At 40.3% G+C, this 13642-nt stretch overlaps 1 long non-coding RNA gene across 2 annotated transcripts; it reads right to left on the reverse strand.

Annotated features, from left to right (window-relative positions):
* Positions 1–8824: 8824 nt before the first annotated feature.
* LOC131783544 (uncharacterized) lies at positions 8825–11782 on the reverse strand. Of its 2 annotated transcripts, none has more exons than XR_010716918.1 (4): positions 11702–11782; positions 11259–11389; positions 10904–10945; positions 8825–10650 (listed from the first exon to the last, which is right to left on the reverse strand). It is a non-coding gene; the product is annotated as an uncharacterized lncRNA (long non-coding RNA). The 2 variants fall into 2 exon arrangements; XR_010716917.1 differs by lacking the exon at positions 11702–11782 and adding an exon at positions 11518–11584.
* Between the last annotated feature and the right edge of the window lie 1860 nt (positions 11783–13642).

Here is a 13642-nt window from a genome sequence, read left to right on the forward strand (position 1 = left end):
TAACTGACAACTGATAAATAGCCCAAAAAATGTCTTTGGAGGCTCATCGTGCGAGCCTGGGCTACCTGTGATTCAACAGAATGACATTCGGTTATTTTACTACTTACCGGCTTCCTTCCCCCAAGAATATTGCATCGCGCGCACAAGAGCTTTTTCGGAAGACACCCGTGAAAGTTGGAGGAACCTCTAAAAAATACTATGGTATTGTCTCGCCTCCTTCAACGGAGCTGGTGAGATATAAACAGTAATCTGTGAGGGAGACCCCATATTTAGCGCTGCAACATGCAAGTGTCTTCGCCCGTAAGAAAGTTTGACGAATCGATTAATGCGGACCGGCGCGGGTATATACGCCATGACTGAATGCCATATAGACGAAAAAATGGCTGACAATATATATGTTATGAGCCTCATGTAAGACTTACAATATGTCCTAGTTAGCTTTATTCTTCCACGTCAACCCACATCTACCCTAAGTTAGCCATGTTCTATCACGTTAACCCACATTTACCCTAAGTCAGCCATGTTCTACCACGTTAACCCACATTTACCATAAGTTAGCCATGTTCTACCACGTTAACCCACATCTACTATAAGTTACCCATATTCTACCACGTTAACCCACATGTACCCTAAGTTAACCATGTTGTTTCTCGTTCACCCACATGTACCCTAAGTTAACCATGTTGTACCTCGTTCACCCACATCTACCCTAAGTTAGCCATGTTGTATCTCGTTAACCCACGTCTACCCTAAGTTAGCCATGTTGTACCACGTTAACCCACATCTACCCTAAGTTAACCATGTTGTACCTCGTTAACCCACATCTACCCTAAGTTAGCCATGTTCTGCCACATTAGCCAACATCTACCCCAAGTTAGCCATGTTCTACCACGTTAGCCCACATCTACCCTTTGTTAGGCATGTACCTCGTTAACCCATACCTTCCCTAGGTTAGCCATGTTCTACCACGTTGACCGACATCTACCCTAAGTTAGCCATGTCCTACCACGTTCACCCAAATCTACCCTAGGTTAACCATGTTCTACCACATTTACCCACATCTACCATAAGTTAGCCATGTTCTTCCACGTTCAGCCACATCTACCCTTTGTTAAGCATGTTTTACAACGTTCACCCACATCTGCCCTAAGTTAAGCATGTTTTACCAAGTGGCTATAAAACAGTCAAGCTAAACATTTAACTATCATCAACAAGAGTCTATTATCTCCTGCTAATTATCATTGTAATGACATCGATATGGCAACCTTTGTTACAGTATACTTGACTTTGAAGTCCATAACAAATTTATATCTACGTATGTAGACATCGCAACGGAAAATAAATAGAACTGTGCACTAATCAGGTTGGTCTGAAGTACGACTTGTTAATCACGAGTATGATTAGAGATAGAATTGGACGACACGAATTAGTCAAAACTATGACGAATTTGAGAAAGAGACTAGAATTCACTAATGCATTTTTATACAAAAAGGAAACAACAGTTAACTCGACAGTTGACACTTGCCTGTGTAAGTGTACAATGCTTTTCATGTGTGCGCGCTGTTGTGTTATATTTACACGACAATAGCACGCGCACATGACGCGCATTGTACACTTACAGAGGTAAGTATCAACTGTCGTCTTATACCGTCAAATTACAAGCATGACGGGTACGTTGTCCTATCGGTGCTCGATTATGTTCCAGAATTTTTCTAAAGTTATGACTAGTAATGGTAATAGGACAGAGTGCAGTCCAATTCGGTCGGTAATTATACGAGTGATAACAAAATCGGATGGACTATCAGGCACAAATGGAACGACAGGTGTAGAGCGACTTGAGGTAATGATGATAATCGAAACTTTAAGGACGTTACAATAGACTTTCATCACCAAGTCTCCAATTTCACGATCAAACACACCTTTCATTCTAAACTCATTAGCTCTTTCTGTAAGCGTGGTTGTCGATTCCGCTACAAATCCCGAATATTCGTCCTCCCCTCTAATAAATTCTTCAACAAAAAGCTGTCGTAGGGTAAATGTATCCTCGTCTTCAGAACCGGCCATCAAATTTAGCGACCGAAGGTGATCTTCTAGTCCTTTGGTTTTGTCAAAATCCATTTTAAGTAGCTGCCTTATTATGCTTCGGAATGCGCAATCCCCGTCTTTAGATACGCTTTCAATCTCTAGTCCAAATCCGGCTAGGTGCCTTTTAAGATCCTCAGTGTGGGTGCTTATATTGGAATAATTACTTTCGGTAGTATCATCTAAATGAAGAAGATTGGAAAATTTCAACAAGTACAACAGACTGCTAGAGTCAAATGCTCTATTGCAACTTTGTGCATTAACATTGCTTATAACTTCTTGGATGCTGAACGCCACATTTATTATAGACTGAGCCACATAATCCGTGCATAGGTCAGTTATTGTTTCAGTTATCGTGACCTCTGGATTCATATCTGAATGACTTGCTGGCTCGCCAAGAGTTTCATCAGTTTGCTCTTCAACTGCTGAACTACCAGTCGTGAACGGTGGATGAGGACTGTTATCGTGTTGCAAATTGTCTATGCTATTCACCGGAACTATGGGCACTACTCTTGCATTACAATCATGACGGAAGGCAGACAGTTTAGTTGTATGATAATAAAACAGTACAGATAATGATGCGATGGCAAGCTCAACAGAAATTCTCGTGGCTCCCGTGATAAGTGAACGGTTAAGAAGCCTATGCAGCTGCTCGTTTCTTTCTGTACCACATCCTGGAGGTATATGGGAGAGACACCCTTTTTGGATGTGTAGACGCAAATGCTCTATTTCTCTTGTAGTTTGAGAATTTCCTAAAGGACTATTGGGGACATTAATCCAACGCTCAATGAGGGAATTCAAATTCTTTTCAAGCTGCTCCTTAGCTGGGGTGTATTTCAGCCTGGCTGAACCTTGGTCGTCATCTCTTCTGAAAATTTGCGAAAACTCTCGCATGAACGAATTTGCAGTGGTCTCAGCTTTGTTTAAAGCTTTTGTAATTCGTTGACACGCATGAAACAGATCAAGTTTCACCTCAGTACCTGGAAATATTTGAGTGTATTTGTTTCGCACATTACAGCAGTCGTCGACGCACACCATATTTATGGTTTTGTCTTTACTGTCCAGCCTCTGTTTTATTCCTTGTAACAAGTCTTCTATCTCTGAAAATTTAGTGGACTTAGTAAGGCGCCATCCTAACACTTCACCTTTTTCATTCAGAGTAATAAAAACTTGGTTGTACTGTGATACGAATTTATTGTCCTTCCCCCTCACTGCTCTAACGTTTCGGCTGATTTTAAACGTGTGGCGCATGATATAACTTCTGCACTTGGACCGTTCATATGCCCTTCGTATATATGAGAGTGTTTATCGAAGTTTGTTTGTTAAACTCAGAAACATCGATATTATTCCAGTGCCTTCACTCAGAAATGATAACTGTAATAATAAAACCTTAAAATACTTTATTTAGAACCTTACTTTGTCGTGATATCAGGGGTGTTTCTCTCTTAAACAAACAAACTACACGAATGCTCGAAGTGGGATTTATGTTATCGTCAAGAACCCCATCACCCTTCCCGAGATTTCTTAGCAAAATTTCTGCGAAGTACACCTGAGTACGGTATCGTTTTCCACTGGAGAAAGTAATTAGTCAATTCTTTTCGTAACTGCGTTATTAATTGAATTTCTACTCCCTTATTTTCTAAATAACCTTTAATTCATAAAACTCAGGACAGATGATTACCTCATGAGTTTTTAAATTACTTGACGATAAACGAGCAATCTTACACTGAAACGGGAGACGCAACGGACAGATAGGAGGTGAAGAAAAAAGGATTAAGTCTAAAGGAATTGCATGGATAAAGGGCAACTTAAAACTAACCAGGAAACTATATTCCCACATTTTTGATGACGAATCAAATAATGAACTGCATTTCGTTTTTGCTAGTTCTAAGAATATCTTGTTGACAATATCCCAAACGTTGCTTTTCAATACTATGCAATGATAGTCTTGTTGCTGATAGTTAAATATATACCTTGACTGTTTTCTAGCCACCAATAGAGCCACTTGAGAGAAGGCCATCAAACCCGTAACACCCTATTTCTTAAAGAAAACTTTCTACGCTTCACGGTATCAAAAACCCTCTTTGCCTTTATAAATAAAAAGCCACTAATCATATCGTGATATATCAATATTAAAACCCTAATCAGTTGTCATGAGGATGAAAGTGCAAATACGTGCCTAACTCAGAGTATGTGTGGGTGAACAAACTTAAACGAGACTCAATTGAGTTAAGTGGCCCTAAACGTAGGAAAACAAGGTTAACTCCACGTATATGTCGGTCAACCAAAAAACACGAACTTAAAATGGGGTAGACTAGGGTAAACGTGATTAAAACGAGACTAACTCAGGGTAGATGGGGGATTATGAGGTAAAACATGCTTTCCTGAGGGTAGATGAGGGCGAACGTAGTAGAACGTGGGTCAACGTAGTAGAACATGGCTGACTAAGAGTACATGGGGGTTAACGTGGTACAACATGGCTAACTTGGGTTGATGGGGGTGAACGTGGTAGAACATGGGCCAACGTGGTAGAGCATGGCTGACTTAGGGTAGATGGGGGTTAAAGCGGTACAACGTGGTTAACTTAGGGTAGATGTGGGTAAACGTGGTAGAACATGGCTAACTTAGGGTAGATGTGGGTGAACGAGGTACAACATGGCTAACTTAGGGTAGTTGTGGGTTAACGTGGTAGAACATGGTTAACTTAGGGTACATGTGGGTTAACGTGGTAGAACATGGCTAACTTAGGGTAGATGTGGGTTAACGTGGTAGAACATGGTTAACTTAGGGTAGATGTGGGTTAACGTGGTAGAACATGGCTAACTTAAGGTAGATGTGGGTTAACGTGGTAGAACGTGGTTAACTTAGGGTAGATGTGGGTTAACGTGGTAGAACATGGTTAACTTAGGGTAGATGTGGGTTAACGTGGTAGAACATGGCTAACTTAGGGTAGATGTGGGTGAACGAGGTAGAACATGGCTAACTTAGGGTAGATGTGGGTTAACGTGGTAGAACATGGTTAACTTAGGGTACATGTGGGTTAACGTGGTAGAACATGGCTAACTAAGGGTGGATGTGGGTGAACGTGGTAGAACATGGCTAACTTAGGGTAGATATGGGTTAACGTGGTAAAACCCGGTTAACTTAGGGCAGATGTGGGTTAACGTGGTAGAACATGGTTAACTTAGGGTAGATGTGGGTGAACGTGGTAGAACATGGCTAACTTATGGTAGATATGGGTTAACGTGGTAGAACATAGTTAACTTAGGGTGGATGTGGGTGAACGTGGTAGAAGATGGCTAACTTAGGGTAGATGTGGGTTAAAGTGGTAGAACATGGCTAACTTAGGGTAGATGTGGGTGAATGTGGTAGAACATGGCTAACTTAGGGTAGATGTGGGTCAACGTGGTAGAACATGGTTAACTTAGGGTAGATGTGGGTTAACGTGGTAGAACATGGTTAACTTAGGGTAGATGTGGATTAACGTGGTACAATATGGTTAACTTAGGGTAGATGTGGGTTAACGTGGTAGAACATGGCTAACTTAGGGCAGATGTGGGTTAACGTGGTAGAACATGGTTAACTTAGGGTAGATGTGGGTGAACGTGGTAGAACATGGCTAACTTATGGTAGATATGGGTTAACGTGGTAGAACATAGTTAACTTAGGGTGGATGTGGGTGAACGTGGTAGAAGATGGCTAACTTAGGGTAGATGTGGGTTAAAGTGGTAGAACATGGCTAACTTAGGGTAGATGTGGGTGAATGTGGTAGAACATGGCTAACTTAGGGTAGATGTGGGTCAACGTGGTAGAACATGGTTAACTTAGGGTAGATGTGGGTTAACGTGGTAGAACATGGTTAACTTAGGGTAGATGTGGATTAACGTGGTACAATATGGTTAACTTAGGGTAGATGTGGGTTAACGTGGTAGAACATGGCTAACTTAGGGTAGATGTAGGTTAACGTGGTAAAACATGGCTAAGTTAGGGTATATGTGGGTTAACGTGGTAAAACATGACTAAGTTAGGGTAGATGTGGGTTAACGTGGTAGAACATGGTTAACTTAGGGTACATGTGGGTTAACGTGGTAGAACATGTCTAACTTAGGGTAGATGAGTGTTAACGTGGTAGAACATGGTTAACTTAGGGTAGATGTAAGTTAACGTGGTAGAACATGGCTCACTTAGGGTAGATGTGGGTTAAAGTGGTAGAACATGGTTAACTTAGGGTAGATGTGGGTTAACGTTGTCGAACACGGTTAACTTAGGGCAGATGTGGGTTAACGTGGTAGAACATGGTTAACTTAGGGTACATGTGGGTGAACGTGGTAGAACATGGCTAGCTTATGGTAGATGTGGGTTAACGTGATAGAACATGGCTAACTTATGGTAGAGGTGGGTTAACGTGGTAGAACATGGTTAACTTGGGGTAGATGCGGGTTAACGTGATAGAACATGGTTAACTTAGGGTAGATAGGGGTTAACGTGATAGAACATGGCTAACTTATGGTAGATGGGGGTTAACGTGGTAGAACATGGCTAACTTAGGGTAGATGTGGGTTAACGTGGTAGAACATGGTTAACTTAGGGTAGATGTGGGTTAACGTGGTAGAACATGGTTAACTTAGGGGAGATGTGGGTAAAGTGGTAGAACATGGCTAACTTAGGGTAGATGTGGGTTAATGTGGTAGAACATGGTTAACTTAGGGTGGATGTGGGTTAACGTGGTAGAACATGGTTACCTTAGGGTAGATGTGGGTGAATGTGGTAGAACATGGCTAACTTAGGGTAGATGTGGGTCAACGTGGTAGAACATGGTTAACTTAGGGTACATGTGGGTTAACGTGGTAGAACATGGTTAACCTAGGGTAGATGTGGATTAACGTGGTACAATATGATTAACTTAGGGTAGATGTGGGTTAACGTGGTAGAACATGGCTAACGTAGGGTAGATGTAGGTTAACGTGGTAAAACATGGCTAAGTCAGGGTATATGTGGGTTAACGTGGTAGAACATGACTAAGTTAGGGTAGATGTGGGTTAACGTGGTAGAACATGGTTAACTTAGGGTAGATGTGGGTTAACGTCGTAGAACATGTCTAACTTAGGGTAGATGAGGGTTGACGTGGTAGAACATGGTTAACTTAGGGTAGATGTAGGTTAACGTGGTAGAACATGGCTAACTTAGGGCAGATGTGGGTTAGCGTGGTACAATATGGTTAACTTAGGATAGATGTGGGTTAACGTGGTAGAACATGGTTAACTTAGGGTAGATGTGGGTTAGCGTGGTACAATATGGTTAACTTAGGGTAGATGTGGGTTAACGTGGTAAAACATGTCTAACTTAGGGTAGATGTGGGTTAACGTGGTAAAACATGACTAACTTAGGGTAGATGTGGGTTAACGTGGTAGAACATGGCTAACTTATGGTAGATGTGGGTTAACGTGGTAGAACATGGCTAACTTAGGGTACATGTGGGTTAACGTGGTAGAACGTGGTTAACGTAGGGTAGATGTGGGTGAACGAGATACAACATGGCTAACTTAGGATAGATGTGGCTTAACGTGGTAGAACATGGTTAACTTAGGGTAGATGTAGGTTAACGTGGTAGAACAAGGCTAACTTAGGGCAGATGTGGGTTAGCGTGGTACAATATGGTTAACTTAGGGTAGATGTGGGTTAACGTGGTAAAACATGTCTAACTTAGGGTAGATGTGGGTTAACGTGGTAGAACATGGTTAACTTAGGGTAGATGTGGGTTAGCGTGGTACAATATGGTTAACTTAGGGTAGATGTGGGTTAACGTGGTAAAACATGTCTAACTTAGGGTAGATGTGGGTTAACGTGGTAAAACATGACTAACTTAGGGTAGATGTGGGTTAACGTGGTAGAACATGGCTAACTTATGGTAGATGTGGGTTAACGTGGTAGAACATGGCTAACTTAGGGTACATGTGGGTTAACGTGGTAGAACGTGGTTAACGTAGGGTAGATGTGGGTGAACGAGATACAACATGGCTAACTTAGGATAGATGTGGCTTAACGTGGTAGAACATGGTTAACTTAGGGTAGATGTGGGTGAACGTGGTAGAACATGGCTAAGTTAGGGTAGATGTGGGTTAACGTGGTAGAACATGGCTAACTTAGGGTACATTTGGGTTAACGTGGTAGAACATGGCTAACTTAGGGTAGATGCGGGTAAACGTGGTAGAACATGGCTAACCTATGGTAGATGTGGGTTAACGTGGTAGAATATGGTTAACTTAGGGTAGATGTGGGTGAACGGGGTAGAACATGGTTAACTTAGGGTAGATGTGGGTTAACGTGGTAGAACATGGTTAACTTAGGGTAGATGTGGGTTAGCGTGGTACAATATGGTTAACTTAGGGTAGATGTGGGTTAAACGAGTGAGTCCAGTTTGGCACTCGCTTAGGGTAAATTCGGCCCCATTGAAATGGGGCTGTTTTTGGCACCAATTTTGGGGCTGAATTGACCCCGTTATAGGGGCCAAATTGGACCATGTGAAGGGTGAATTTGAAAAATACAGGGGCCACTTTGAAATTTATAGGGGCCAAAACAGCCCCTGAAATTTCAGCCCTCCCACAAATGGCCCCTTTAAAAAGAGCCAATTCAGCTCCAATGTGGGCCACTTCAGAAGTAGAGGGCTCTTTCCTCTCCATGCTGATTTTCCCCCTTACATTCAAATAATGAAAATAAAAGCACATACTTTATCTTTCAAACACTCATTTATTAGGTTCTAGATATTGTTTATGTAAAAACCTTTTATGCTACCTGATTTTACAGTTATTAAGAATCTTAATTGTGGTATAAAACAGACAAACTTTGAAACATCAAGTGAAAGAATATAACATACATACATATTTAACATTAATTCAACCATTTTCTAAAATAGATCTCTTCCCTAAATCAGTATACTTCTTAACAGTGCAAGCATTGCAAGAAATTACACCCAAGAGACACTTGTGAGTAAAGCTTCCCTTTTCAATGACTTAGCAAATGTGGTAATGTAAAGCAGCTTATAATTAAGACTGATTTAAAGTACAGAAAATTATCAAAATTAGACAGAGGCAACAAATGGTCCAGTTCCTGCACAAGAATATAGATCTTGTTTGATTTGTGCATATGAAAAACAAAGAGCCTTAGAGCAGCAAAGAGTATTCTTCCAGTGGATGTGAGAATACATGCACTCATATTGCTACCTTAGATATTATCAAAATATAAACTATCAGCAAGTACTACCGCAGGCACTTGCCAAGTCATTGAAAATAGAGGAAACAGTGACAAGAGTCTGCCTGTGCCCAATTTCAAGCAATGCTTGCTCTAAAAAAAGTCAAAATTGCCTTTGACCGATTGTAAGAAAATATAAATGAGCCAAGTAACCCAATGAGAGCATCAAGAATCTTTTCTTGTGAGAAATGACAAATTACACTTCCCTCTGTTACTATATTCAGGTGATTGATGTATTGAAGATCTCCAACAATTAAAATTTGTGCTGGACATAATCTCTGATTGCTGAATCAACATCAGCTACTCTATGCAATAAAAACAAGTTTTACAACCACATTAAAATCAAGCCAAAGTGCAAAAAGTGCCTGTAGCCAGAAAAAAAAAAGAATATATATATACGCACTTAAGTTAAAGAATTAAAGAGGACGCATCAATTCTCTGTGACTGAGTTTTGTGCCTAAGTGCTTGTCAGACAGAAAAGTTCTGTCTGACAAGCATTTAGGTGCGAAATTCAGAGTCACAGAGAATTGATGTGTCCTCTTTAATTCTTTAACTTATGTATACTTAGCTTTGCTACCACAACATTGAGCACTTTATGCCAAGGTAGACTCTACCCCCACATTGACATATATATATATATTGTTTTTCTAAAACTATAAGCTAAAACACCAGAAATGGAAGTGGAAGTTTAGCTCAATGTGTGTAATTTGTCTCCCATTCAAAACTTGAAAAACTAATGTATGACTCCCAAAATATCTGAAAAAAATCAGCTATTCTATGTCCAATATTTATCTAATGGTTTGACAACAGGAATATTTTAAAAAATTGCAAAATCAAAAAAACTAAACAAAAAGGCAAAATTAATACAACCCCAAAGTACTTGAACCTTTGTATCTGGACTTCATTGGCAAATGGGCTCAGAAATTTTAGCTGTTCATCTTAGTACCAAAGTAGCAGTTTTTGGACTTGTACCTCCAAAATGGTCACAACTTCATTAAATGCATGTGATGACAAACACACAAGAACAAAGGTCATGAACTTAAAAGGTGAGAGTGATTATTTTGCAACTTTTTAGTTTAAGGCAAGAGATTCAGCACCACAAAATTGTCTCTCTTCACTGCAAGCAGAAGAGGTGAAGCAATAGATTTTTAGACCATACCAATCCATTCAGTTTCCAAGTCAACTTAGTCTAGTATCCTGCTAACCATACAAGGATACTCTGCAATAATTTTTTTTTTTTGCAATCCACTGTTGCTCAGAGTACTTTAGGCTGCTGATGAGATATCCCTTCTGGGTATCCAACTCTACTGAGGCAGAGAACTGTACAAAAAAACAAACAAATGAGCAAATTAATTTGTTGTTGGAGAACAGTAAATTTTTGCGACTACAAACTGTGCATAAGAAGTAAAAACACAATAATGGTGATCATCAATGATGTATTTTCACCAAACTGTATATGTACTTATCAAGAAAAGAAATCATACCTCTATGCACTTCAGTTTTAGTGCAGTATTCATGAATAAATAAGGATTGCTTGTAGACTTAAAAAACAAAACAAAGAAAAGTTTCTTACCCTCGATGGTAGTTGGAATTTTGAAAGCCATTCAGGAGGAACCTGTAGGTAAATATTTGTTTTCAAAAAAATTAAACTGTCTGATAACATCCTATCAATTCTCTAATTTTTTAATTTACCAGATTTAAAAATTGGGTTTACTTTGTTTTATGCATGGTGCAAGTAAATACATATCTAATATATTTCAATAAAAATAAAGCAAATCTCGCCATTTTTGTAGGTGCAATCCCCGAGATTTGTCATCTTTAACTGACCAACTGGCACCTTGTGTATTTTCCTTTAGGATATAATCGAAAGAAAGTAATAGATAATGTACTCTTCACCATCCTGCTAAGTTTAATATACAAGAACTTACTTAGACAGTGCTCAGTTCTGTCGCCTCGTCAGTAAAACAGAGATCCTTGGGCGATTTACCCTTTTCTTGATGTTATCTGAATCATCAATCGACGTTTGAACCGTCTTACTCGAAGGACTTGATTCTGCACGCTGAAAGAGTGAGAGCCAAAAAATCAGCTTAAGTGGATGCAAACAAAGACATAGACATAAGAATATCAGTTCATCTTTTCAAGAAAAAGATTAAGAATTCAGAGTGAGAGATCCTAAAATCAGAGAACCTTGAAATAAGTTAAATCCATCTTGTGCAAATGCATTATTCGAACTGTAACCGTTTCTATCTCTCGGCGCCAAAATCTGATCACGTGACTTTAGTTGCGAAACCGCTGAGACTCAACAGGACTCGCGAGAAGAGGCGAACCATTCATGCGTCAAATTCTCTGGTGGGAAAATTAATTATCGTACCGACGAAGAACTCGTGTCATCTCTAGGTTCAGCGTTCATTGCAATCAATTTCTTGAGCTTTAGACGCTCTTTTATAATAGGGATGTAGTGCCTTGGTAAGTCTGCATCTTGGGCGATTGCAAGGAGATCTTGGCCATCGCAACCGTCTTTTTCTGCAAGATAAGATACGAACAAAGATCAACGGAGCGGTCAAGTTTGTGAATGTAAAGTTGCAGTAAAATACGTTGTTAAGAAATTTCTTTTGCCTACCTTTCCTTTCTTAAGTCTCATTCCATGCGACTGTAGCCAAGAAACAGCCTCTTCAGCGACGAATTCGCTGCTATAATTCATTATTGTTTCTGACGCACGTGGTCTAGGTTCGACTAATGCCATCACAGGCAGCTCACGCTCACGTCTCGAGAAAAAGCCAACGATTAATTCGTTGTGTGACTCGGTGTTCAGTTACGAGAGGAACCGTTGAAAATTTGAACACTTTATAAGGAATAGTATAGGGAACGAAATATGGTCGAAAAAAGAAAATTATTTTTATATTTTCTTTTTTTTTTCAAAAATTGCACCTCGTTGGGGCCAAATTGGTCAATCCTACTTGGCTCTTGGAAGGGCCAAATTGAGAAAAAGTTCCAAAGTAGAATTCATAGGGGCCAATTCAGATTTTGGAGGGGTCGAAATGGTACCTGTGCCGCCCATTTTGGCTCAAATAGTCCAAAACGAACCTTGATGGGCCAAACTGGCCCTCGAGAAATTGGGGCCAATTTGGCTTTTGGGGTCAATTTGGCTCTTTTCATTTTACAGTGTGGTAAAACATGTCTAACTTAGGGTAGATGTGGGTTAACGTGGTAAAACATGACTAACTTAGGGTAGATGTGGGTTAACGTGGTAGAACATGGCTAACTTATGGTAGATGTGGGTTAACGTGGTAGAACATGGCTAACTTAGGGTACATGTGGGTTAACGTGGTAGAACGTGGTTAACGTAGGGTAGATGTGGGTGAACGAGATACAACATGGCTAACTTAGGATAGATGTGGCTTAACGTGGTAGAACATGGTTAACTTAGGGTAGATGTGGGTGAACGTGGTAGAACATGGCTAAGTTAGGGTAGATGTGGGTTAACGTGGTAGAACATGGCTAACTTAGGGTACATTTGGGTTAACGTGGTAGAACATGGCTAACTTAGGGTAGATGTGGGTGAACGTGGTAGAACATGGCTAACCTATGGTAGATGTGGGTTAACGTGGTAGAATATGGTTAACTTAGGGTAGATGTGGGTGAACGTGGTAGAACATGGTTAACTTAGGGTACATGTGGGTTAACGTGGTAGAATATGGTTAACTTAGGATAGATGTGGGTGAACGTGGTAGAACATGCACTGTAAAATGAAAAGAGCCAAATTGACCCCAAAAGCCAAATTGGCCCCAATTTCTCGAGGGCCAGTTTGGCCCATCAAGGTTCGTTTTGGACTATTTGAGCCAAAACGGGCGGGACAGGTACCATTTCGACCCCTCCAAAATCTGAATTGGCCCCTATGAATTCTACTTTGGAACTTTTTCTCAATTTGGCCCTTCCAAGAGCCAAGTAGGATTGACCAATTTGGCCCCAACGAGGTGCAATTTTTGAAAAAAAAGAAAATGTAAAAATAAATTTCTTTTTCGACCATATTTCGTTCCCTATACTATTCTTTATAAACTGTTCAAATTTTCAACGGTTCCTCTCGTAACTGAACACCGAGTCACACAACGAATAATTATTAATCGTTGGCTTTTTCTCGAGACGTGAGCGTGAGCTGCCTGTGATGGCATTAGTCGAACCTAGACCACGTGCGTCGGAAACAATAATGAATTATAGCAGCGAATTCGTCACTGAAGAGGCTGTTTCTTGGCTACAGTCGTATGGAATGAGACTTAAGAAAGTAAAGGTAGGCAAAAGAAATTTCTTAACAACG

The sequence above is a fragment of the Pocillopora verrucosa genome, chromosome 1 (assembly GCF_036669915.1).
Source record: "Pocillopora verrucosa isolate sample1 chromosome 1, ASM3666991v2, whole genome shotgun sequence".
Classification (NCBI taxonomy): Eukaryota; Metazoa; Cnidaria; class Anthozoa; order Scleractinia; family Pocilloporidae; genus Pocillopora; species Pocillopora verrucosa.